This window comes from Ornithodoros turicata, chromosome 3, assembly GCF_037126465.1.
Source record: "Ornithodoros turicata isolate Travis chromosome 3, ASM3712646v1, whole genome shotgun sequence".
Taxonomy (NCBI): Eukaryota; Metazoa; Arthropoda; class Arachnida; order Ixodida; family Argasidae; genus Ornithodoros; species Ornithodoros turicata.
In genome coordinates, this window is record NC_088203.1 from 11,232,119 (window position 1) to 11,259,511 (window position 27,393).

Genomic DNA, 27,393 nt, shown 5'->3' on the forward strand with positions numbered 1-27,393 from the left:
ACAAAAACGTTCTGCACGGAACAAACATTTTTATGCACCACAAGCAATATTTCCCGCGCCGTCAACTTCTCCCATTATGTACGTCTGCTGCGTGCCTGTTGGTGCAGGTGCCGTTCTATTGTTCTGCTATCCGACGGCAGTTTTTCTTTACGGTTGCTCATATGTACTGTACGGCTGGAACGTCATCCAAAAGATGTGTATATTGAATCACATAATGCTCAGGAAAGGCGGAATATGCAGTTGACGCGCTCACTGATAACGTCATTTTTCTTTGGGCGTTGCTTCGTCACTGTCGTCTGACTGGATGTTGCCTTCGACACTTCAGAATTACCAGCTTTTATTTCTTTGTCTGCAGTACGTGAGACAGATGAAGTGGTTCTGTGACATTTCATCGAAACGGCATTTCGTCGAAAAATGGACGTTTCATCGAACGCTGATTCATCGAACGCCGTTTCATCGAATCAGTGGCCGCCGCTTCTTCTTGGGGACACGTGTCAAAAATGCGCAAAAGGTTCTCCTGGCCTAACCTTGGTCAGTCGTCGATGAAACGGCCTTCGACGAAACTGCGTTCGATGAAATGGGCGGACACCAGATGAAGTAGCTAGAAGACCTTCACTATGTTGGCAATTCCATAGTTTTTATTCTACTATCATCGTCATTATCATCATCATCATGTTAACCAAGCTGCAGGAGGGTCGCACACAAAAAACACACAAAGCACCCAATGACCTGAATGTCTGCAGACATGACCGGCAGGACAAGGCGTGGGGGCTCGAATCCTGCAGCTGTCTGGCTGTTTCGACGACTGCGTTATTTCAGTCTTCCACCCTTACTACGTATATATATATATATATATATATATATATATATATTTTATTTACAGCTAAACACAACAAAGATAAGACAAGCGGCGATGTCAGCATGGTAATTAGCTCGACGCGCTGCTGAGAGTCTTCCCATGTTTGTGAGGCCGCAGAAAAGCAAAAAGAATCGAAATGTTCAGCCACGTTGGCAGCGCTGGTTGTATACTATGAATTGAAGTTTGCTTGCAGTTCCAGACAAGTCACGAAACGGAGGAAAGTTAGGAAAGTTTTTTTTTTTCGTGTTAGCGCCGCGAAGCAACTGTGGCTATGAGCAGCGTACAGATGTGGACAGCAGGAAGGAGTGGGGGACAGGGAGATTAGTATGCATCCTGGGCCGACTTCAGGGGGAGCTGTGCCGACATTCGTGGGGAAAGTCGGTCGGAAAACCCAGGGAAAACCTCGGACACCACACAGCCGGTGCGGAGATTCCAACCCGCATAACCTCTTAGTTTCGGCGTGGATAGCTGTCATGCTAACCACTAGGCCACAGGAGATGGCGGAGGAAAGTTTTTCGATACGACATGATGACACGAGTACTATCCAGATCAGAGCCAGGCACTTGGACCCGTAGGCAAGTATCAATAAAAGCTAATTACTTTTCAATTCAGTCGATTTCATCTCTATAGGATGTGGAGATGGGGGGAAAAAAGCTGTGGGACAGCTTGACAAGTTCCCATCCGCAAAGTTTACACTTCGAGCTAGCACAGGCAGTAAGAAATAAGAAAGAATGCCCAGTTATCATGCACACTACACATATTTATTTACTTATATATATAAAACGCATTATCACAGCTCCAGAGGTGACTGCAACCCGAGAAAACGAGATAGTTCATACTTCAATGCCATGTTCAAAGAATCTATTTAGGATAAAAGCTAGACTGTACGACAGTGATTGTTGACCATAATTTGTTCGTAATACATGTTTGCATAATTTCACGTGTCTTTTAACGTTTCTTTTCTGTGCCAGAAGTTTGTGCAGAAATTCACCCTTGTTCCTGCTGCCTCATTGTTACGCTGCAGAGCACACGAAATGCTGTACTCTAATGCGGAACCACGAAAAATCAAAACAAACGGGCAAAATACAAGCTAGTTGTCTGGGAGACATTCACGAAGGACATTCGACCGTTTGTGTCTGCCATTTATGGATAGCTGCCCAGACCCGGGGAAATGTTATCACTTACGAAAAACCTTTAATGCGTCGGGAAAACACGCCAACACGCTTCCTTTGTTGACACCACGCTTTTCACCCGTACGAAACGTTACAAAAAAACGCATTTAGTTGCAAAAACCGCAGCACAATATCCCGAGTTCCCATTCCTTTGTTTACCGTGAGCGTCCTCCAAGTTCAATTGAGGAGACGGTCCCCGTCTCGCCAGCTGACTGTCTCTCCTCCATCCTTCGACGCGGAGGAGGAGGAGGCAACACCCAGCAGGAAAAGCGAACAAGAAGAAGAGCGTGCATCGAAGGCAATCCAGTTATGGTGGAGGCTTAAAAAACCTCGCCCACTTCTTCTGTGGAGCCACGAAGAGACGGGCTGGCAGGCAACGTGTTCTGTTAAGTGTTCGGGAGGAACACGGTCCTTTTAAAATGGGCCTTTATGGAATGTTGCATTGTGTTGTTGGAAACGCAGATCGAGTCTACTGGGCGTTGTACTATTGCTGGTTCTCGCGGTGACGTTTCGCATTTCGATGTGTCCTTATCATCCTTGTCATACTGTTACGTTATATCATAATTAGAATTTTATACGGTACTCTTACTCGTTTGTACTCTTTTATTTTGGTTCTCTTTGGGATATGCGTGGATCGTCCAACAAATCATTTTCTATTTTAACTCTCTCGTTCATTTCTTCTTCCCCTATTACTTCTATCAAATCTACCTCAATTCGACACCATCTTGTTCTCATTTGTTTCTTCGTTAATGACGCCTTTATTACTGTTTGTTGAACCAAACCACGGTACGCTTCAAATCGTTTTTTTAAAATTTTTCTATCACATCACATCACACATGAATGGGGGAGGGTGGATATGTTTATTAAGAAAAAATGAAATGAAAGGTTAGCCATTCAAAGAGCAGGCTTGCCATTCCGAAAAAAAAAAGAAAACAGGAAAAAAAGGAAAAAAAACATAACAGAGATCAGGAATCATAAAGGTGGAATATCAACCGTGTGTATATAACCGATGAGCTTTACACAATCATCATTTATATAGCTCATTCTCATTAGCTTTTATACATCTCGTGACCGTTTTCCAGTCTCCATGGTTGGAACACTACTACTGATTCGTTAATTAACTGACAATTATAAATAACCGATACCTTTTTCATTTTTTCATAAGGGCGTGTCACCAGTTCTTTATTATTCTAGCGACTCAAAGCCACTAATGAAGTACAGACTCTGCATGAAAGCTCGTGAAGAGCAATTCTTGAACTGCTTCTTTCGCTGTAATTGTATCCTTTTAAAACTTCCGGTGCATCTGATTGAGATTATTTCTTTTCCTCTCCTTCTCTCTCTCTCTCTCTCTTTCCAGTGTCCTCAAACTCAAGTTTATGTTGCCCGCTTCGTTCGTACACCAGCCTGTCTGTCGGCTACTTCTATAGTTTCAATTCTTTTTTTTTTTTTTTTTTGTCTTGATGTAAGCTTCAGCCGTAATATGCGACGAGCATTTAAGCGTTCGTTATCGCTTACGAAATGAGGAAGGCGGCACGTACGACAATGCTGGTAGAGAGAGAGAGAGAGAGAGAAAAAAAGAAAAAAACTTTCCCAATAACACCGCGGACATTGTCATAAGCTTGAGACATGTCTGGCCCCCGGCCAAACTGCACTCAGGTGCCCTTCCTGGCGCATTATACGACCTCATAGAAACAGAGAGCCTCGTAAAATATTCTCCGTCTTATGACAGCGCCACGAAGGCAAGAAACAGCGGGACATGGCAGTGAAGAACGAGAAACGCAGATGAACAGTTCAAAGTTTGCCAAGTTGGTTTTGTGACCATGTCACAGACTGGGAAACAGTGCGGTTCGACTACATACAGGGGAGGGAGGGGATATGTTTAACGCAGATATAAAAAAAAAGAAGGGAAAGGTTAGCCACGATGTAGGCTTGCTATTCCCAAAAGCAAAACACAAAGGAAGATGAAGCAGCAGAGACACAGGACATTAAGAAGAAATACACGAAAAGACAGCTCCTTCACTATACAGATTGATTGATTGATTTTAAAAAGAAAAAAATGGGGATGTTAGTCTCCAGCCACTCGGGACTGGCTACTCCAGGACGCGTTATTAAGAAAAGAAAGGAAACTACACAAAACTCCACGCTTTGAAACGGAATGGCAACAGCTAGAATAAACGAGAACATCACCACCTAGCTTGGCCCCAAAAGCGAAATCTCAATGCACAAAAACAAAGCGCGTCTTGTCTCCACGGACCTCTCTGACACATTGTCCTTCACTATACAGAGAACAGAGTACAACAGGTCGAATCCAGTCAGTGCGATTATTTTAACTTTTCCAAACTCTCGACGTTTCAGGAAGTAGAACTGACAAGGATCCAGGAGCCCCCCAAGGAGCCTTCAAAAGCCTGCTCACATCCCAGAACGTGTGGGAGAGGAGCTGTCAAAGCAGGGGGACGGGTAACGCGGGCGAACGACTGACCGGCGAAGGAAAATAAATGAAAAGAGAAGGGTCAATAGTGGGACATGCACGGTCAACTGAACAAAAAGTGTGAGGCTCCCTAGCCGCCATGACGGTAGAGGTCACGAAGGACGTCTTGCTTTGCAAAGCGCTCCGTGCGAGGACTGCAATCCGGGCCTTTCAGCACGGACATGTATGATCTCCACAGAAACGTGCCGCACCCAGGTGTATTGTAAGGGGGGCGACCGCTCTCTTCAAGAGGTTGGACGGGCGACCGCTTTGTGGGGCGTCACAAAGGCTGCAGGATGTGCAAATGCGCTTTGTTGATACCCGCCGTCAAAGTGAGGAGGTTATTAAATGGCTCGAGCAGTGTTGCAGGACCGGTGCCCGCGATTCAATATGAGCGTGTTTTTTTGTGTGTGGCGAACGACAAAGCTGGGAGTGGCGAGGCGCAGTCGAGAAACACCTTGAATATTTTCCAGTAGCTTTCGATATATAGTTGTATTTCCCTTTTTGCTTTCGTTAATCTTTGGAAGTTTTCTCCAAATATGGGTCGCAGTCAGCGGAGTGTATTGCATATGGTCGTGCGCCCCATGTAGTATTCTTGTAGCATGTAGTACTCTTGAATACGAAGTCACGTGTGTAGGCGTGTCACCGCTTTTCACGCCCTTCGGGGTTATGTACGTACTTTATTTTTCCAAAACTATTTCTTACCGTTTCACGTGTTCCATGTAAAAAATGTCTTTAGTTGCAGAACCTGGCACGTCTCTGAAATGCCTTATCAAAGTAGCTAGTCTCACCATCTTGGATCACATCTCCGTTTGGCATTTTTATATTTATTCATTTTCGTTGATGTAGTAACCTGAAAGAACAAGGACGAAACAGTAAGTATGCTATACTACGGTGCTATATGCTACAATACTCTGTCCTACTGTGTTCTGTATACTGTGATCTTCAACATGTCAAGAACAACAATCTTTATTGTGCCCAGTTTAACTTTCCAGCCTCACAATTTTGTTATCCGAAAACTGAAATAAAGAGCACCGCCCCATTTTCTTGTCTATTGTTTACTGCTTCTCAGCGCAAACGATCCAACACATCACAGCTTCGTGTCTCGAAAACGTTAAGAAAAGGCATACTGTCGCGGAATTCACTCGCCTATGACGCAATATTCATCACTCACACAATACACAATACCGCAGCACTCAAACAAAACAAAACAAAAAGAAGAAGAAGAAAAGGAAAGGTGCAGCAAGATCAACGACCCTCGGTACGTATGGCTTCTGGCAGAACAAGAGAAAAAAGACAAAACGGCAAAGAAGCCCGAAAGGAAGCTTGAAACGCTAGGCAGAAAGGCCATCGGTGTCACATCCAAAGTGTGTGTGGGGGGGGACCGGGGGAGACAATTTAGCAGTTACGCAATGCAGATCCTCTTTCGTAGTTTGGCTTGGCACCACAATGAGGCCAAACCCTCCCTTCCAGCTGTTATTTGCCTTCCTTGTGACAGCGTCAAGTGAAGTGGGCTACTTGGGCGGGGCTCGCAAACAATCTCCACTGCACTCCCGTGCGAACGTCGACGTGGACTCCTCGCCTCGAGAGTTTGATTATGCGTGCCGTAATTTGCACAGTGACATCTCTGCTCGGTTTGAAGAAAGAACGGCCTGGAATCTCGGAACATTGTTCCATTTTGCTGTTTTTTTTCGGTGATTCGTCGTGTGGCAGAAAATAGTACTTGGGGCGGGCAAGATTTCCTTCAGTTTGAGGAGAGGAGGAAATATACGGGGACAACAGAAGTATAACGAAGTGGACGCAGAGACTCACAAATCAGCAATGAACGCTTTATTCCAAAAGGGATCAGAAGGGTCCTGTTCTCACCAGCTATGTGGCGGAGTGGGTCAAAGCCAAAGCATAAATTCGTTAGTGGTAGGACGTGCTGAAGACTGTGAGATTGAATCCTATCGCCAGCAAACAGCACAGCAAGTCGGCCTACGCCGGACTAACCTCCCCTCCCTTTCTTTTCTTTTTTTAATAAACATATCCCCCCCCCCCTTCCCGCCGCTGTGCTGTCTGAGGTTTTCTCTGGGTTTTTCCGTCAGACTTTCCAGACGAATATCGGCACATTTCACCCCTGAAGTCGGCCCAGGAGTCAGGACGCATATTAACCCCCTCCCCTCTCCCTAACTCCTTCCTGCTGTCCTCTCTCCATCTGTGACCACGACGCCCGTAGCAACAGTTGCTTCGCGTCGCTAACGAGGAAACAAAAAAAAAAAAAGAGGGTCTGTTCTTACAAGGCAGGGCAACAAGGTCCTCGTGTACAAGAATGGAAGCATTACTCACGTAACCCGCGGGGTGGGAGCAACACCACCAACAAGAACAACTACTACTAAATGAATGACGACTGGGTGAGGTGTTTCACCGCAGCAATTGCGACGCCATACCTAACAGTGCAATGCCTAACGCGGGGTGAGAGCAACAACAACAACAACCAATAAGTAATGATCTTGTAGAGGGATGTTTCTCAGCTGAGGCGGCACCCTATCCCATTGCTTGGGTTATGCTTCTTCTTTTTTTCTTTTTTTTTCATGAAAACCAGTATATACGAAAGCTTATATCCGCATGACAGGGACTCCTCTGGTATAAGACGAAAGCGGAGGATGAACCTTCTTGAGTGCAAGACCCACCGGAGCAGCAGAGTGAGTTGTGTAGCAATTCCACAAGACTCCAGCAGAAAATATATTTATTTAATGTATTTAACTCCGTGTTAGCGCCGCGAAGCAACTGTGGCTATGAGCGGCGTACAGGCGTGGACAGGTGGAGAGAGGACAGCAGGAAGGAGTGGGAGACATGGGGGATAGCATGCTTCCTGGGCCGACTTCAGGGGGGAACTGTGCCCACATTCGTCCGGAAGGTCTTCGGAAATAACCCAGGGAAAACCTCAAACAGCACAGCCGGTGACAGGATTCGAACCCGTGTCACCTCCCAGTCTCGCCGTGGAAAGCGATCGTCCTAACCACAATGCCACGGGAACTGCAGGTACCAACAGAAAATACGGTGCTACGGTACATAACGTGCGTTACGTTTTCTGAGCAAGTACCTATCTGCCTTGTGACTTGTTACAAAATATGAATACTATTAGGTTTGGAAGCTTCCAAAACCTCCATGTATTGGATCTGATGATTATTACATACCTCAATTTAATAAAGTGAGATGCCCCTAACCGTTTGAACTTTATTTAGGCTTGCATTTTAATACGGCAGAAGGCCGATTGAATTCCATACCTTACTTTCCGTCATCATAACTAAATCAGTGATGTCGCAGTCTAGGTCGCATAGTAGTCTGGCAAGCGCATACTTCGCTAGGACAACAACAAATAAGCTCCTCTTTCTTTTCCGTTAGAAACAAACAAATAGGGTAATGTATTAATTGTGACGGTGACATGAGGTACTTCACTGCTGTCGTTCCCTACCTCATTTCGTGGACGCGGGATATTGATCACATACACACACCTACAGATGACAAGCAAGGCACACACTGACTATGGTATCTACTGTGATGTGATGTGATAGAAGAAGAAAAGGCGCTGTAGGTTTTGTCCCACGGCTTTTTGGTCGCAAGGAAACCTTTGAACCGAATCGTTAAGCTCAATAAAACAAAATCAATCGCTATTTGGTGCGTGTAATACTTACAATTAAGTGTTACACAAAGCGTTGACCACGATCACGGTTTTGATACTATTCGAGGTCAATTACAGACGCGTTCGATACGACCTGAAAATAAAGCCGTGTCCTTCGGCTACCCTTCCGGTGCGTAACCGCTTCTTACCTGCGGCAACCAGATCCGGTCACGCGGACGCGGTGACGTAGCAGTTCCGCGTGACGCCACTAAAGGGGGCATCCCCTCTTGCGCCTTGGGATCGTTGCTGGCGTCATTCATGCGGAACCTTCTGGGTTTCGTTTTTTTCTTCTTCTTCTGCTTCTTTTTCTCTAGTTCTTTTTTTTTTTTACCGCGTTGCTCCATTTATTATGCAACCTCATAGTGCAACGGTTGTATTGCTCAACTTGGTGGGATGGAGCAAAATTATGAGGGACGGGACGGATTTCCCAGAGTATGTGTAGAATTTTCCATTGTTGAAGTGGGGTAGGGTCCTGTGGCTACCATGGGGAAACATCGATCCCATGTCATCATCCCATCTCCTTCATTTATTGTTGTTGTTGTTGTTGTTGTTCCACTAGCAGTATAGAACTTGAAAGTTTAAAGAAGTATCAAGAAAGAGAGACACGGAAAGAGTTATTGCAACATGTGAGACACGTCCAGTGATTGTCGACCAACACTACCACCTGTCTTTTGCATCGTTATGAAGATTGTAAACTGTTCGTGGACGAAACAATAACCTAAATTAAATGAAATCAACTCGATGAGGTATGAAGCTTTAACGCTGACGTATATTTCGCGAATGAAATGTCGTCAGGTGCCTATAATTGGATTTATTTTTCGAGGCGATACGTCCGAGCCTCGTCAGCACAAGGCACAGAGCCCGCACGTGCGAAGCAACGAAACATTTAGCAATGTACAGAATTCCATGGAAGCGTAGAGGTAATGCCATCATTCGGCCAAATGGCAACTGCATTGTGCGTTCATATACAGCTGCAGTTGTGTCTCTGAGTCTCCTAAGAAAGGACACGAAAGGACACAACGGATACGTTTCAGACAAGTTACGTGCTACAGGTATAACTTGTCTGCAACGTATCCGTTCAATTGTACAGCCTGGCAGATGACCTGCAGGTTTTATGATAGGTTTACAGGGGCGTCGGAAGTCCATCACCATATAGGGGCGCGGTGGCAACACCACCTAGAAAGAGAAAGCCTGCTTACTTGTCGACGTGACGTAACAATTAAGAGTCAGCCAATCAGGATCGTGTTTTCAACGCCGGTAGCCAATCACGGACGTGCTCTCAGCAGCCGTATAGGCACGGAGACGAACCACCGTCGTCTGCGAGTAGTAATTGAACGTCCCCGCGTACTGAATGGGACAACTTTAAAATACAGCGCAAAACGGTCCCATATCTTTCTCAAGACTGATTTTCTGGAAAGCGTGTTCCACTTTTTGTGTACAGATCCAGGTATACAGGTTCCAAGTTATAGCTGCAATCATTTGCGAGTTCTTGAATTCGCAGGACGCCGAATCGCAGTAGCAGACGAATTCTGACGTTATATGTCCACGTAGCGGAGGAGGGAGAGGAGGCAACAGGCAGGCCTTCTGTATCGAGATGGCGTTGGCGGTGGGCTGGGGGAGCTGTACTTGCAAGGATTGGTACATTAAAGGGGTTGGAACACTTTCACGAATGTGGTTCATTACGTCACGGACGCGTTGTACTGCACGCCAGAATGCCGAAGAAAAAAGAATTATTCTTCTACGTGTCTTACTTACCGAGATACAAGCCCTCGAACACACCCTCGAGCTAAGCGCCGACGTCACAGAGCTCAGAGTTACGTCCATCCCCATTAGCAGCCGTAAGCACGTGACTCCTCGTGCGCTGCCTCACTGGCAGCGGCGTCCGCTGTGATGTCAGAACCGCATGAGTTTCTGTATTCACGGTGCCCATTTTCTCCGCTTCTCTTTCCGCTGTGAAACTTTCAACGCAGGTTCACATTGGTGCAAAGAACCTGTCTTTTACGTTTATCTGAGATAACGTGGGATGACGTGTGTCGACCCCTTTAAATGTGTATTCAGATGAACGACATGTCCTCACCGAATATTCTAGTGGAAGAAAGCGCTCGGTACAGAAGTTCCGACGGGGTGCAACGTTGAGCATTCGCACGCTGCAGGAATATCGGGAATCCGCAGTTAGCAGACGACAGAAGTACTGTCTGCTGAGTAAGTGCGGTGCAGGGCTAAGTTCTGCTACGGAATATCTTGTGGTTACGCAGCAGAATATTCCCTACGGATAGCAGTGCTCGAAAAGGCATGACGTTGAGCGGTCCCGCTTACGTGGAAGCATAAATATGTGACGTTTTACGCATCTTCCACTGGAGTATTCTGCGGAACGTCGCCCGTGCCTATGCGTGGTAGGAACTTTCTTCTCTATATACAGACAGAATAAGACTGTGACCGAGACCACACGTTCTACATATGCACACAGTGCAGAATGACTCCAACTATGGACATGTTAAACAAGTCAGCATGTGGCGTTTTATTAATTAGGCTATGGCTATTCTTTCTCCACGTCAATAACAGAGAGGCATCTTTAGGCTTGGATGTGTTTTTCCGTCGAGGGATCTGACGGTACCAGTGCCTGTGTTTATGCGAAGAAAAAGTTTGTCCAGCCATCAAGCAAAGCTCATACAAGACGACGTGCAAATACTGTAAAAAATAAAAATAAAATAAAGAAACGCCCTCACAAGACGGTATACCATGTGTTTGGTCTCTATACATGCGAGAGGGTGAGGATGAGGGGGGAAGGCGGGCAGCCTCTTCTGAGCGACAGGGGCCCTCTGTTTACATGCAGCTTTTTAGTGGACCAGACATTGCCGACAATTTCGTTCGGTCATCGATCTTCCTAGTGGACACCTCCTGAGTCATAAATAACTTTCAAATAAAAAATACACCCTTCCTCTCTCCCATTCCAGGTTTGTGTCCGGCATAGAAATCGTATCCAGCGTGTTCGCTAAACGACAGACAAAACTGGGTTCGCTGCTCAAAGCAGAGCTAACACACACGGAGGTAATTGGCACTGCTAATACATTAGATTCTCAGCAATGAGCAATACTAATCCGTTACATTTTGTAGAGGAATAATGATTAAAAGCGCTAAAAACCCCAGAGCCGGGGAGCTAAAATAACAAACACAGAGTCACAGACACACTGCACTGACTGGAGAACCAAGAAACTTTATTGTCTTTAAAATCCGCTTATATCTTACTGATATTTTTATTTGTGTTTGTTATTTCAGCTCCTCGGCACTGTGGTTTTAGCGCTTTTAATCATGGTCGACCGGGCCGCCCAATTTTTAATCCTCTTTAATAATGAGTAACATAATGCCATGCCATTTTTGCCCAGATAATGCGAGTTTGAGTTTGAGTTTGATTAGAGAAAAAAAAAAAACGGAAAGATATTGAATTTATCACTGATAATGCCAGATAATGCGTAAATACATATACTCATTACTTGGGTTGTAAATTTGGGCGTTATCTAATGCGGCTACGAATTGTGCCCGGTACAGACAAGGAAAATATCCAATCTAGTATTTCGCAGTCACCTTCGTCACCAAGCAGGAAGAGAATCTTCGAATTAACACCAACTTCATCAACGCTGCATGTATGCGGTCGTTCATTTAGATTACGCATACTGCTATCATTTCTTGACAAAACCATTCGTTGTAATTTTTCAAAAAATCTTAAACTACTATCAGCGGTAATCTGTAACAAAATTAAACCCTATTCCCGTCTGTTTGCAGTTCACCCTTCCCGCACCATATAGGACTGTGTTAGAGATTTCCGCGAAAACGTAGTGCCAAGGTGATGCCATTATTTGAGGGAAATAATGGAATTAGTAATGCGTTACTAAGCATGAAATAATGATGAGTAATGGTAATGCATTACAAAATAAAAGTTATTTCCGCGACTGTGGTTATAGAACCAATCCTTCACTCTGCACTCTTAAAAAAAAGGGTGTACTTTAACTCCTTTCCTTGCACATATATAACACCCTTTTGGAGAGTACAATCATGCTCAAAAGGGTGTCTCCTGACTCCCCTCAAGAGAGTAGCATAACACCTTCTCCCTGCCGGGGAGTAATATTACTCTCCAATAGGGTGAAAGGTGTTATGCTACTCCCTTGAGGGAGCAGGGAGACACCCTTTTGAGCGTAACTGTACTCTCCAAAAGGGTGTTATATATGTAGCAAAAAAGGAGTTAAAGTACACCCTTTTTTTTTAAGAGTGCGGGGATTCAGCACGGCAGGAATAATTAAGGTCACAGCTTCTTGTATATCCATAACACACTACACCTATATAAGCCTGCGTATGCTTAAGCCCACGCTGCAAGTCCCCCCCCCCCCCCCCGTATGCCTTTGGAACAACGCCCGTTAATTTCGGGTAGGAAAACATCAACCCTGAAATGAGAGCGTGTTCAACCTTGATTAAATCGGGCGAAAGCGTACGAACTCCCACGTACGTATAACTGCAATGACTGTTTTCCCAAGAGATGCGATGATTGCGGCAGGACTCCGCTTTTTGTTGTCGCGATGCAGTGAACCCGGATACTGAGCTTAATGTCCCCCCCCCCCCCCCCACCTCCTCGGCAACATTAGTGATTCGTCGCCCGGGCAACGGACAAAAATGACGATCCTTTATGCATGGGTGGAGCATCAGAGATTGCTAAGGCGTTCACTATGTCACGCATAAAAACGTGAGGGAAAATCGTGTTAAGCGGGATCGTTAAATATGTCCGTAGAGCGCGTCTTCGTGCAACGCGGCCATACGCGTGACGTCAATTATGTTTTGACTAGACAAAGTCCGAAGCCATGCGCATGGATTAAGCGGTGAGTGATAGGCGTGAACGGAAGAAGGGACAAAAATTATGTTTTATTAAAAAAAGACAGAAGCTACCACGTTACAGAACGCTTTTTTACCGATACCGTGTAATCATGTGTAACGTATGCACCAACGAGAACCGTAAATACACGGGCCATCGGCCGCCAGTTCATCAATGTTACAGCGCTCTTTTTCTTGTTGTTATATTCTATACGCTCGATGAGTTTCCCGAATACCACATAACTATGCAATCCATGCGTTTGCGTTTTTCTAACTTCGACACCCGACAGCCAATCACAACAGATTTCTCGTACAGAAATAAAACGAGGAAATTCTGGCAACTTACCCGAGCTATATTAGCAGCCGTCAAGCTCACGCTCACAACGAAAACGTGGAACGGAAAGATACGCGCAAGAAATAAAAATAAAATACTGAGCTGGTTTCAGTCCTTTCTTCCGCTCATAGCTACACTTACTTCGCGTTGCTAACAATGAATTAAAAGTGATTATTTCATTTCGCCTACCGCTAGTGTCGCATCTACGCAATCGACATTACCACAGCAGCGATTATAACGGAGTATGATCAGCTGACTTTACGTTGTTCGTACCATTTATTTTTTCAGTTTACTTAAATACTGTGAAGTACGCACAAATGTTGCGTGTAAAATTTGAGCACAGTCCCGTATTATCGGATATAGACCCATCCCGTTTTTTAAGAGATGTAAGCATTAGGAAGTGTACAGCCCTTTGGACGCCACAAGACGCATTGCATGAACCGGGGGCGCTTTTGAGAATCTGTGTCGTACCTGGGAAAGGAGTTTTTCTTTTTTAATTCCATATTAGTGCCGCGAAGCAACTATGGTTATGAGCGGCGTACAGATGTGAACAGAGGGAGAGAGGACAGCAGGAAGGAGTGGGGGACAGGGGGGTTAGTATGCGTCCTGGTTCGACTTCAGGGGGAACTGTGCCGACATTCGTCTGGAAAGTCTTCGGAAAACCCAGGGAAAACCTGAGACAGCACAGCCGGTGGTAGGATTCGATCCCACCACCTCCCAGTCTTGAGCACGACCTTGGCTACGAGCGGGACGCCGGCGTGTTTCAAGAAGTGCAGCCCTGCCGGCGGAGCGTCTGCCTTCTGACTGGACATTCGTGCTGTACTGCACTGCACTGCACTGCGTGCCTGTTTGTCTTTCATTTTTTTTCCTTCTTTCTTTTTGTTTATTTTCAGTTTCCTTCTTTATCTTTTCCTTTATTTTTCTTTTTCGGAATAGCAAGCTGACAATAGCCTGGCTGACATTTCCTGTTTCTTTTTCTTTTCTTCCTTTTTTTTCACTCTATTAAACATATCCCCCCCGCGCCGGCGTCTTTATTCATTTGTTACACATCGAAGGCCCCTCCCCCTTGCGAGCGTCATTACATAAAGGAATGGGAAGAAATAAAATAGCGTAACGACATAAAAAAAGCGACTGGCAATAAATTACAGTACAAGAAGGATACACCACCAGAAACAGCCAACGAACAATCACATAAAATCAGAAAGAACAGAAGAAAAACGATATTCCAATAAGGCTTCCTCAAGCGTAACAGTGCCAACAATTAAAGCTGTGGAAGTCGGGGTGTTATTCCAGTCCCTATTGGTAGAAAGCAGAAAGAAAAAGGCGGACGACACTTTTCCATTCAAACAACGATCGTGAAGTGGTGAAGCCGCAATTAAATTGATCTCGGAAAGGCGAATAATGGAATAGAAATTTTAGGTGCAATTGAGGAAATTTCGGACAACATATTTTAGATTCGGGTTGACAAAGTACGTGACTTATGTTCTCGCTTTTGAAGTCAGTGCGCGCATATCTAAAGTTTTCGCGCAACTCATTTGCTTTCGCGCTGTTAAGGGGCTTCAACATCCCATAGTGGTGCCTCGTCCGTATACACCCACTATGAAATTTAATTCAGTTCGCAACGAGAAACTGCATGGCATGCATCTACGTAAAGGTCCATCCGCGCAGGGAAGCCCCATGATTGCCCCCCCCCCCCCCCCCGTTCGGACGATATGAATCCTTCCGCTAGTTTTCATCTACTGAACTCCTGTAGCTTGTCAAAACACTAATGACTCCGTTTCTCCTCTTTTTTCTTTTAATGCGTCAGCGTTAGGAATGTCAAAATGGGAGAAGATGTATGTATGTATATATGTATGTATGTGTGTGTGCATGTGTGTATGTGCATGTGTGCGTGTGTGTGCATGTGTGTGTGTGCATGTGCGTGCGTGTGTCTGCGTGTGTCTGTCTGTGTATGAGGTGGTGAAGCCTCACGAGGCAGAGGTATAAGTGGCCATGTAAAGGGGACATAAGGCAGGTAAATGTGAATGAAGGTAAATGGTTTCAAATTGAAGTAGTTGAAGCTAATTAAGAGTAAGAGGTAATTAAAGCAAGAAAGTTGAGTTTAAAGGTACTGAATGTAACATATATGTAATTTAGAGAAATATTAAATGACATTGTAACCGCAGGTTACGGGAGGTAATTAAATGTAATTAAAGGTAATGAACTTCAATTAAAGGGGAACTGAGAGTAATTAAAGCAAATAAACGTAATTAAAGGGGATTTTTTCGTTACAAATAAACTAATAACTGCGCGCGGGCGCGCGCGACAGACCGTGGTGCAAGTAACAACAAAACGAAAAAAAAAACGGAAGCTCCTGGGCATCAGCATCAACACAGATTGAAGCAGGAGCTTCAACTCGGAAGAGAGTCTGTTTTTCTACTGAGTCCCATCTGTACAGCTTTCTTTGAAGAGTTGGTAGCAGAAGTACTATAGTTCTTAGGATTATCGCTAATTTCCACGCCGTAACTAGTTGGTGACGTGTGTTCGAATCTCCGCACCGGCTGTGCTGTCTGAGGTGTTCCTTGGGTTTTCCGGCAGACTTTCCGGACGAATGTCGGCACAGTTCCCCCAGAAGTCGGCCCAGGACACAAACTAACCCCCACTGTCCCGCTGTCGTTCCTGTGCTTTCCTCTCTCCATATACCCACGTCAGTATGCCGCTCATTGCTTCATATGGGATAGCGTGTATCACCTTGTCCACACAACTCGCACTTGACCCGCGGTATTGGTATACCACAACGCCCTTCATTTTGTGCACTACGTTCTCACCGGCAGGACCTCCACTTGTAGTTTTATGAAGAATTTTTTTTATGCTGGCTTTCTCGTTAACGAACCATATGTGTGAGTTCCGCCACTGAAACCAGCTGGTGTTCTTCACCAGCTGCCTTTTTCTATCTTAGCATGCATCAAGGTCCAGTGGTTAACGCAGCAGACCAGAAATGCACGTGTTGTCTTCCTGTTCGTGCTTTGGCGGGAAACATTTTCTGTCGGACGCTTGTCGTCGCCTTATAGTCTTGAAATCTTTTTAGGCTTAATCTTTTGTTCCCGACACTGCATTATAACTGCAAGCCGCTGTAATTTTTTCTTCTTCTTTTCTCTTTTCGTTGTCACGTGGGTACAAGACGTGCAACTCAATTGGCCGGCACGCGATCCACACGCGGTCGCGTCGAGACTGGGAGGTACTCGGGTTCGAATCCCGGTGCCGGCTGTGCTGTCTGGGGTTGTTCCTTTGTTTTCCTCAGACACTTTCAGACGTATGTCGGCACAGTTCCCTTAGAAGTCGGCCCAGGACGCACATTCTCCAGGGCGTCAGTCGTGACGTTGCCAACCTCTGTGAAGCCGACAACGGCAAGCCCTCTCGCCATCACCACCACCACCGCACATGACGTATACATTATACTTATTACACGTCCGCTATGAACAGTGCCGTTTAAGATGCGAACTGACATGGAAAGTACCGTTTCCATGGAAACACGTCGCAAACGACTATATCTCATTTACTTCTCTCTCTTAGTTTGTTTCACTTACCCGTGTCACTTGCTGCACAAACCGCCCTTATCGACGATGAAGCGGAGCTTTAGGAAGAACTGTCTAGCATAGCAGATGTTGTCCTTGTACATCAACGCCGTGAAGAGAATACAGTTCGTGACAGCAGAGCGTCTAGAGTTGTTCTACTGTACATGAACCTTTCGAGCGCCTTGTCTACCACGTGTCATTTTGATTTGTTTCGTGACGTCAGACAGATCAGGAGATTTTGGCACCTTGCTGTGGCACGTGTAGGCGTCAGTCTCTGCACGCATGCGCTGTATGCGCAGAAGATAAAGAAAAGAGAAAGAGGAACGGTTATTGCACGTGCGGAGGTGAGGTTCATGTGGACGTTGGCGAAAAAAATAATAATAATAGGAAGAGATTGAATTTGTCACACGAGAAATCCGGCTGCTCCCATAAACAGACCCCCCTCCCGCCCAAAGGGGGAAAAAGAACAACCTGCCACTTTCGCGATAACTATCGGCCAAACGCCAAATCCCCGGTTAACGTGGCGCAGCATTAATCACACGGTCCTAATAGACTGACTCCAAAGCACAGCTCTGAATAAATGTCACATGCGCTGACAAGGCGGCATCCCTCTTGTCAGCTGGCCCAAGGACCTAGCACTTTTACGAGGTCAAAGTTGCGGTTGTCCAGTCGGTCGAGAGCAGATTTCATGGTAGCCCTTTGAGGTGAGGTTAGTGTGGTTACATTATGCGAGTGTTTTATGACTTTTACTCATAAGAATCATCATATTCATCGTAAAAATCAGGCTAACGATGCAGGAGATTAAACACGTTAGTCTTCTGTCGGGGACGGTAACCACGAGGTGGCGTATGCGGCGGTTTCAGGCCGTTCCATAGAACTCATGGGGTGGACAAAGACGACGCACTGCAGCGTAGCTGATCTGTGACCATTCCGACGATGTATAAACCTTATTTATTACCCGAGTGCATTGAGTTTTTCCGCGCTTTCCCACTTGATTGATTATTTTCCCGCTCGCGTCTGGGAATGTGTGCCTCACAAAGTGTGTGATTTGTATAGTTTTCCCGTTTCTTTTTTCACCATCCCAATGAGCCCTAAATAACGCGTCCTGTAATAGCCAATCCCTAGTAGTTTGGGACTAACATCTCCAATTTTTCTTTTACCAATCAATCAATCAATGCGCTAACCTTTTTCGCTTCGTCTTCTTCTACCACCATACAGTAATCACAATCGGTATATATATTTATTAGAACAAATAGGGGGGGGGGGGGGGAATGAGGACAGGTCATTCAAACGGAACGTCGCCTTGCTATTCCGAAAAGAAAAAAGAAAAATAAATAAAACGAAAAGAATCAGTAGCAAATAAACCAACTCCCGCGACATAGTGGTTATAGGATGATCGCTTTCCACGACGAGACTGGGAGGTGACACGGATTCGAATCCTGTCACCGGCTGCGTTGTCTGAGGTTTTCCCTGGGTTTTCCGAAGACTTTCCAGACGAATATCGACACAGTTCCCCCTGAAGTCGGCCCAGGACGCATACTAACCCCACTGTCCCCCACTCCTTCCTGCTGTCCTCTCTCCATTTGTCCACGTCTATACGCTGCTCATAGCCGCAGTTGCTTCGCGGCGCTAACGCAGAATTAAAAAAAAAAGTAGGAAATAAAGGACAAACTAACAAACGATGACAGATGAAGCAGTGACGGTGAAGATGAGCGCAACGTGTGCCGATATATTATCCGTGTACAAACACCCAGACTATAGTCTAGACACAACGTGCCGTCTCGCTACCTACTACGTCGCAGGCCGTGGAGAGAGAACGCAGTGTCAACAGTGCCACCACGCCGCACGTAGGCGCTAAAGAGCTTGTTTATGCGGTTTGGACACACTCGTACCTGGGTGTAACTTTCTCCCGCAAAAGGGGAAAAACCCAGAAAGCGGCGTCGGATAAGATTTCATCGGGACAAGAAGTTTCTTGTGGCGCAACGATTCCATCATGTTGGATGCTTTCGAAAACACGCGTCTTTCTTTCCTATAGTTGCCGTTAAAGAAAAGCGGCCAAATTAAGTATACTACGTAAGAAAGGAGAGGGAAGCAAAATTGCTTTCAACGACGATAGCCCGTGTCTGCTTTCTCCGTCTGACATGCTTCTTTGGTTCTTCTCAGTCCCTGTTATGTTTTTTTCCTTCTCTCTTTTTTGCCTTATAAACATTAGATTAGAATTAGAGAACAAAACGTGGAGATGGTGGAACATACAGCAACAACAACATAGATGAATGGATGATGATGATGTGGAAGCATTAGGGAGTAGTATGGAAATTGCTGTTGGCATTACAGAAACAAGGGGCGTTGTGCGCTACAAATGCGGAGGCACAAACTTGCTTAATTCGTTGCTTTGCTACGGTGTAAGAAAAAACTAAATGAAGAACGTGGCGCTCATGAACAGAGCCGGCTACCCCAGTTCAATTAAATGTCTAGGAAAGTAAATAAAATGATAGTTAAGGGTATAGATAAAAATTAAAAGAAAATAGCAGTTTCGTGTACCATACTTGTCACAGTGAAGTCACTGTACATAAAAAACAACAACAACAAAAAAAAAAAAAACCGCATGAACGTCTGCAGAGCTCGGAATTCCTTGGTCGGGGAGTTTGGAGTTTCCTGGCGCAATCCTTGGTCGGGGGCCAAAGACCAAGAACCTTCGTTGCATAAAAATTTCGGCTGTCCAGTCGTACCAAGATGACCTAGCTGGAGATGCTGCTGTCGTCGACAGGACTCTATGTGTGATGTCTTCTACAGATCCGCACATGCGGAACCCGGTTATGGGAATCTACCTTCCCAAATCTATGGTGGCAATCGTCCGCTGTAGGCGCTTAGGCGAACCTCGGAAACGATTGCGGTAGAGTATAACTCATGTGAACTGTGGGTCAACTCAACCTGGTGGAGAAGCAGAGCCGGCCCCAGACGAATATCCGCCTGAGGCAGGACAAGCGTGAAGCCCCCCCCCCCCCCCCCGCTCCGCCCCCACTTTCCAGGGCCACAGTCTAACAGATGTTGCAGCAGTACCCCGGAAAAAGTTTTTTTCAGAGCTCTAAAAATCGATTGGGGCTTGCTTTATTGCCCAGCTTGGCTCCTGGAATCTGCCGCACGGCGCCCCCTCCGAGGAAGGCGCCCGGAGGAGCGGCTGCCCCTCTCGCCCCCTCGGAACGGCTCGTGTAGAAGAGTGTACCGGACTACCTAACCGAACCTCACTGGAGAAGAGCCATTCTTGCTTAGCCAGCTGACGACAAAGAAGGGTAGCTGACTATATTTGACGGGCAGAGCGTTTCTGATGTGCTCCGCTTGCTTAATTATACAGTTGGCAGTGCCTGGGAGTAAATCTCAGGACGGGGGACTCAAATGGGGCGTAACCTAGGAGACTACGGAAGTTTTAATTGCTCCCTAACTTACTCCTTTCTTCCTGTCGAGTGCGATCATCGGCAATTATAGTAACCTTGCACCCCTAACTCTGACTTCTAACAATGCTGTATACACTCTAAGTAACTCTTAAGAACAAAAAGAGTCATTTTAGTCCCTTGGGGTTGCTCCCCAACTCCTAGAGCGTACCTAACAACTATATACCTTCTTAACGAGCTTGCGTTCTGCCCTAATTTCTAGGCATTCTCTCCTCAGGAATGACGTAAAAACGAATGGAGAACGCCACATGTGACCCGTTTAAGAAGGCACATGACGAGATTATGCGGGCGATAAACTCGACTTCCCTACTTTATTTCTTTCTTTTTTTTTTTTCACTTTGCACATTGTTATTTCCTTCCGTACATAAGCCTGCAGCTGGGTGTTCCGGAGCAGATGGGGTTCCAATGCCAGTTTCCTCCCCGGAGTCCCGACACCGGAACTGACATCCCCTATAAACCACATCCCTGACTTTTTTTCTTTTTTTTCTGGGAACCGCTTCCTTCTTAAGAGATGCCGCACTGTGGGAAGGATATGTTTTCGTAAGTGTGCTTCGGGAGGGGTTGTAATAAACTGCTTCCGCTATACCGACAAGGTTCAGAACGAAGGTCGGGCCGTCGGTCGGTTGACCACGGAGGCTACTTGTTGGACCGTTCGCGCAATAAGACAACAGATATGCTTCATTTACGAATGCATTTGAAGAAATAGTTCATTTTATCGAGCAAATCGTAAGAAGGAATAACAGACCCCAAAAAGTATTCGAAAGTACTGTTTTGACTGTCGTTCTAGAATTGTCGATCAGAATTCCAACCGGTTGCAGTGCACGTAATCTGTTTTAATTGGTAAAAAATTGTGACGAGATTCTGATCGCGAGCCGACTGCGACGCCACTTCTATTGCCTTGGGTGACACACATGGTACACAAGTCGAACACACTCCACCACGACCACCGCAGGCCACCGACCACGTCGAACACACGGGGTATGCAGCAAGGATTGTCCAGCCAGCAGACGCGGGCGTCACCCCCCTCCCCCTTAAGGAATTCCAATATTCCAACACCTCCGGATATGCAAATCCTACTCAAATCCCTGATGCATGAAAATTTTGCGGTATTCTTGGGAGTCTTTGAAGAAAACAGGCGAAAATGGGAAAAGCCTAACACTCGCAACTGAATAGGATAAGTATTTAAACAGATTGAAATGTTCAAATAATTAATTTTACTAAAAAAAACAAGCTTTCGGACGGAGTCCGTCCTTCATCAGGTGCGTGCCTGATGAAGCTGGTGCGCACCTGATGAAGGACGGAAAAGCTTGTTTTTTAGTAAAATAAATTATTTGAATGTTTCCATACCTTTAACTACTTATCGTACTCTAAAAAAACGAGTATTGCTTGCAGTACTGCTCCTGGAAAGATTTTTCTTAATCTAACAATATTATGATTATGATATGATGACATTATTTTTCCTAATCTAACCAGAGAGGCATCATCTGGAGAGAGAGAGAGAGAGACTGTAAGTGATCAAAGATCAGTCGTGTGTCCGGCACAATTCTCTTGGTACCACGGACATCGCTTGGTACAATGGTGCCAGTGACGTAGCCAGAGGGGAGGTTTCGAGAGTCCAACCCCCCCCCCCCCTCCGGAAATCGTACCTTTGCTAGTGAATTTGGGAGAGGGAAACGAGGGTGAAATCCTCCTCCCCATGCAAGGTCCCCTCCCCTCCCGAATTATTTGTTTCGCTACACCGATGAATGGTACCAACTGTATCTCGCATTTCTTAATGGACCCCCACATCACCAATGGTTACTTGCTCATGTATGCATATTTCTTCGTGCAACAACAATGCCTGACCCGCATTTCATTCGAAAAGTAATGTCAGGCCAGTCAGTCCTTTACAACATGGACGACACACTTGCATGACATGTGGAAATTAACGTCGACTCTTTGTTCTTTTTGTATTTTTTTTATTATTATTATTCGTGTGCAACGGTTGTCACACCTTTGGATGAACAATCAGTCCGTGCCTAAAGATAGAGGGGTCGTTGCTCGCAACTGTACAAACTCCCACTCCTCTGTTGCGGTGGGAATCCATTGTTCCCCTATGAATAGGCCATCTGTAATCGCGGCCACCCTCCAAAAAATACATTCGCGGCCGGTCAAAGTGGTTTATTCGTCCTCTCGCACCGTTTCGCCTGACGGTTCATTGGACGTGGTCTGTTGCAAGTTGCGTGTACTTATACAAGATGGAGGGAGTAGAAATAAGGCGGCTAGCCTGACGTACTAGACATGTACCATGTTTAACGAGACATTTCAAGACACCAACAGGGCGTGTGGACGGAGGGTATGACGACTTCGCTCAACGTCCTCCGTTCCGCGGGACAAGTTAACTCCTACATGTCAACTCAGCCAACAAATCTAATGATGTCTGTGATTTGCCTGTAGGCGGCCGCATGACGCAGACGTCACAGCGACTCATCATCACAACGTAGTGCGCCAGGCTGCTTCAAAGTGTTGCGCGTCTTCCTGGCATCCGCCATCTTTTCATATGGCCCGCTCTGAGACCTGAGTGTGCGGATTACGTTATCCTCTAGTGGAGATATACTTTGGTGACTGTAGCTCTTACGTCCTCTCGGAATATACAGGGTGTTTCGCTAAAAATGAGCCAAAGTTTAAACAAAACGAAGGTTCATCGCAAACCAATAAGATAGACTGCATAGTGTTACCGGTGGTGTGAGGATACTCAGACTATGTTTTATAACTAATTAATTAATTGAAATTAATTAGTCCGTTTCTTTCTTTTTTTTTCTTTTCATTCACTTTTCTTTCTTCTTCTCTTTCTTTTTTTTTTTTTTGAGGATTACAGCTAAAACGTCAATGCGAAGGTTGTAGTGGACGATACAACTACACGAAACCCGTTGATTGCAACTTTGTACCTCTAACGGATCATTTTTTTCCCCGGCTCCAAAGACTAACCTTCGAATTTGTCTTCTCGATGTGCGTTGAACCGTTCTCTTTCTAAACTTTTCCGTGAAACTCGCTGTAGGAAGGCATTTTGGATCTTGCCCTGATGTCAATGGCACACGGTTCCTTTTACCACTCCGAAGAAGGAAATGTTGGTTATCTACTCTGTTGTTATCATGTCCATGATATCTTATACCAGCGGCATGTCCGAGCGGGTTAAAGCGTCCTCTCGTTGATGCGAACCAATGTCGTGCTGAACACTCGGAGGCGGTGGGTTGGAATCTTATACCACTGCCTGTGATGTCTGAGGTTTCCCCTAGGTTTTCCGGCAGATTTTCCAGACGAATATCGGCACAGTTCCCCCTGAAGTTGGTCCAGGACACACACACTAACCGCCTGTTCCCCACTCCTTCCGGCTGTCCTCTCCCTTCTGCCCCACCTGTAGAGTACACGGCGACGTCTGCCACGCCATCCTGGCTTGTGGGCAACATCACCAAGAGCGCGCGCTCGTGGAGATTGCTATGCAACGTATTGAGCAACGTCTGTTCAACCTCGCGGAGGCTCTTAGACCGTGGTCGAACGCTGCCCACCAGATGCGAGGCCTTCGTGTTCTTGTGGAGTTCTTGCGCTCCACCGTACTGGTGACGGATCTCTAAAAGTACTCCTTCCACCATCATCAGTTCCCAATGAGCAATAGGGCAGTGTACGGCAACAGCGGCGGTGAATCGCCCACCTCATTATCATCCAATGTATGTGTGTGTCCATCTGTCTACGTCAGTACGTCGCTCATAGCCACATTTGCTTCGCGGCGCTAACACGCAATAAAAAAAATCCCACAGGGCACAGAGACGAAAACGGGCGTGCATCAGCACCCCCGATTGTACCAGCCTCGGTACTTTCCTGCCTACTTTGCCCAGGACAACAAGAACTTCGCATGGCATGGTACAATTTGCCTTCTCGCACCGACCACTTTTGCGTCGCTGGTAATCACAGCTGTCTCCCGACGTAAACCCACTAGTAGTATTATTATCCTTACCTGTCCATTGCAGGCTACAAGCATTGTTGAGCAAGCTAATTGGCAAGGTTATCGCGCAGACGTTGAAAAAAAGGTGCCTTGAAGGGTAATGTTTCACAAGGTGTAAGCGCTCTCTTTCTTTCACACTGGCTGTTACGTCACTTCATGCATGACGTCATAACGCCTATACTCTTTCTTTTGATGGCAACTGTTGTCTCTTCCGGTATTGCTGTACGATAATCCTGGTGCGATAGATGCCAGATGCCGTGATAAAGCGAGGTACGGACTTGATAACGCGATGAGGCTCTAAAGGTTGCGTTGCTTTAACAAAACATTCGCTGGCAGTTCGTACTGAAGCGATATAATCATTGAGACTGACCTGTTTCCCGGCATTTTCCTACACAATAGCTTTGCCTCTTTGCAGCGCCACTTAGTTTAAGGTGGAACTCTGCAACAAAATCACCACACAGGTTGTGGTATATCTGTAGTCTTTGGGATGTCAGGAATATGTGTACGAAATATGTCGGTCCAAAGCTGCGCAGATTTTACTGAAACAAATTATTACGAAGCGAGCGCTTCGCCTCTGTGTGGCGAGAGGGCGCTCGAAGCAACACACTGCTGACATCATTGGGCATCCGACAAGGGAGAAAGAATGCAGGCTTGGAAGCAGACGACAATGCTGGGTGACGTCACGGAATCCTTCTCCGGACGAACCGCTGTATAGTATGGAGCTCTGTTTTCTGCTCTTCGTATTGCGGTTCCGGTTTGCTATTGTCATCATTTAAAAAATTCATTACTCGCGCAAAATAAATGCGAATGTTGTATTCGGTGTCGAGGAGGTGGTTCGAGTTCGGTAAGATGCTCACCTATTTCTTCTTCGAATCCTTGCGAAGTCCGCGAAGTCCTATCCCGCGGCCCTGGAACCTCCCTTTAACACCGACCCTGCGGACTGCAAACTAATAAACGACAAAGTTTTCAGTACCCGATCGCCAAAAGTATCCCCACGACTGCGCAATGTACCATGACCCGCATGTGCCCATCCATAAAGTACACATATACACACACATCCGCGCTGCCTGAACACACATAACTTGCGCAAGAAGCAATAAAAGATGTCCGGGGAGTCCGTACGTTGCATAAAGTGTGCTACATAAAGTTCTGTAAGTTTCAATATTGGGTCAATGCGACAAGATGACGGGAAGAGAGAGGGAACATAAAAGAAGCGAGATCGTAAACTAGTCTGAAAGCGATGATTTGTGTGGACGCGGCGTCGCGGGTGGTTCCGTATAAACATCGTATGAGCACGCAGGGACATGTGTTCACCACGTGCGCCGTTCAAGCGGACAAGATGGCGCTGTTAGCCATATGTTTCTTCTCTGTATGCCACCTCGGCCAAAGCGATTCCGTCGTACCCCGCCGTGTTATATTACATCACATAACAACCACGTACGGCGCGATGTCACGAGCTATATGCCTTGCTCGCGTCACATCAAGAGAGAATATGTGACTAAATAAAAGAACGAAATAGCGCTGGGGTTTGGACAATGGTAGACCTTTCAGAGCAGGCGCAACTCAACCGCAACCCCTCGAACTGGGACAGTTCGGCACGAAGCTCGACGTTCCTTCGACGACGACAGATGTGTCGGCATCAAAGACACTTCACGACATTTCAGATGGACATCAACCAGTCAAAGCCCTCACACCAGCCATCCAATACGCGTGCAAACGTAGTTACGTGTGCGAGATGACATTGAGGCAGCCGGAAGACCATTTGGGCTGAAGTGACTCTTCCAGAGGGGAATTAAAAGATGGGGGCTCAATGCTGGGCATTTAAGGTGAACACATTAACTGCCCCCCGTCCCCCAATATCGCAAGCTATTTACATGATAAGGAAATCAGGGAAACTACTTATAGAGGTAGCAAGGTTGGAGAAGTGAGCCATTTACTTTGGCCAGCCATTCTTGAAGCCTATGAAGAGAAGAAGAGGTCGACCTCTTTACAACAGACCAACCGGCCTGACTGTTCCAACTCATGTTTGTGTCCAGTGGCCAGGGACAACGTGCAGAGAAATTTATTGGCACATAATGCGCTTCACAGAGACAATCGGACAAGGTTATGGATTTGCACTTTTGCTCTCGAGTCATGATCATGCCAATCCAATTTACACACTCCACACACTAAAATCATGAATTGTCCAACCCATCAACGAACATCTTACTCTGTGTCCAATTTTGCTATAAAAAGGCCTATCCCCTCCACGTGGTGCTACTATGCATGCTATAGTTACTGTATCAGGGCCATCGTGTCCAGCGCCTGCTGCAGTAAGATTTGCGAAGCGCCCTGATCGCAAAGTGCCAAAGTACCACGATTCCAACCCATTCCCATTGTCTGGAGAAGTTATCCACGTCCCATGACTCGGAACCTCACCTCCAAACCTGGGTAGTAATATCATTACCGTAATGGAGTTACTTTTCCTGGTAATTTGTAATGTAATGCATTACTTTTTACATTATGTAATTTGTAATGTAATTTAATTACACTTGGGCAGTAATTTTAATGACATTACTCATTAGTTTTTACAAAAGAATCGAGTGTGTGTTCTGTGTTTGCACTTGGCAGAGAGTTGGGGACCGGCGAGTTAAAAGAATTCCGACGCCCACACTATGAACTGTGACGCACTCAATCGGCACGGGGAATGTTAGTTTCCTTCGACGAGCCGTAGTTAGGGCACCCACAAACAAACGTTCTTCAGGTCAACGGTTTGTAGCCTCGGAGAATCATTGTTTGCGGGCCCAGTCCTCCAGACTTCCTGCTGTCGTGATACTTTGTGTCACCTTCGTCTCTATACATTGTGGAACGATACGTCATACGTGGCACACTAGCCTGACATGTAGAAGAGACAAATAGAAGAATACAAGCTAACTGTTGTTACATTGTCAGCATACATTTCCCTGAATTTCGGGGAAGGCAAGTTTCGTCAACTTTTGTGTTTCTGTCCCTTGTGCCTTCCACAAAACTCGGGAACATGTATGCCAACAATGGCAAAGTAATGACTTTGTAACGTCAT

General features: G+C 46.0%; 1 long non-coding RNA gene across 2 annotated transcripts in view; it reads right to left on the reverse strand.

Annotated features, from left to right (window-relative positions):
- Window positions 1-27,393, reverse strand: part of LOC135388069 (uncharacterized) — a 277,500-nt gene that overhangs the window by 127,039 nt on the left and 123,068 nt on the right. Inside the window, exons 1-2 of one of the 2 annotated variants that reach the window (XR_010421281.1) lie at window positions 16,920-17,048; window positions 5,204-5,351 (exon numbers count right to left, since the gene is read on the reverse strand). This is a non-coding gene — a long non-coding RNA (uncharacterized LOC135388069). Of the gene's footprint in view, window positions 1-5,203; window positions 5,352-16,919; window positions 17,049-27,393 lie in introns of those variants that run through there. The other variant, XR_010421282.1, reaches the window with a different exon arrangement.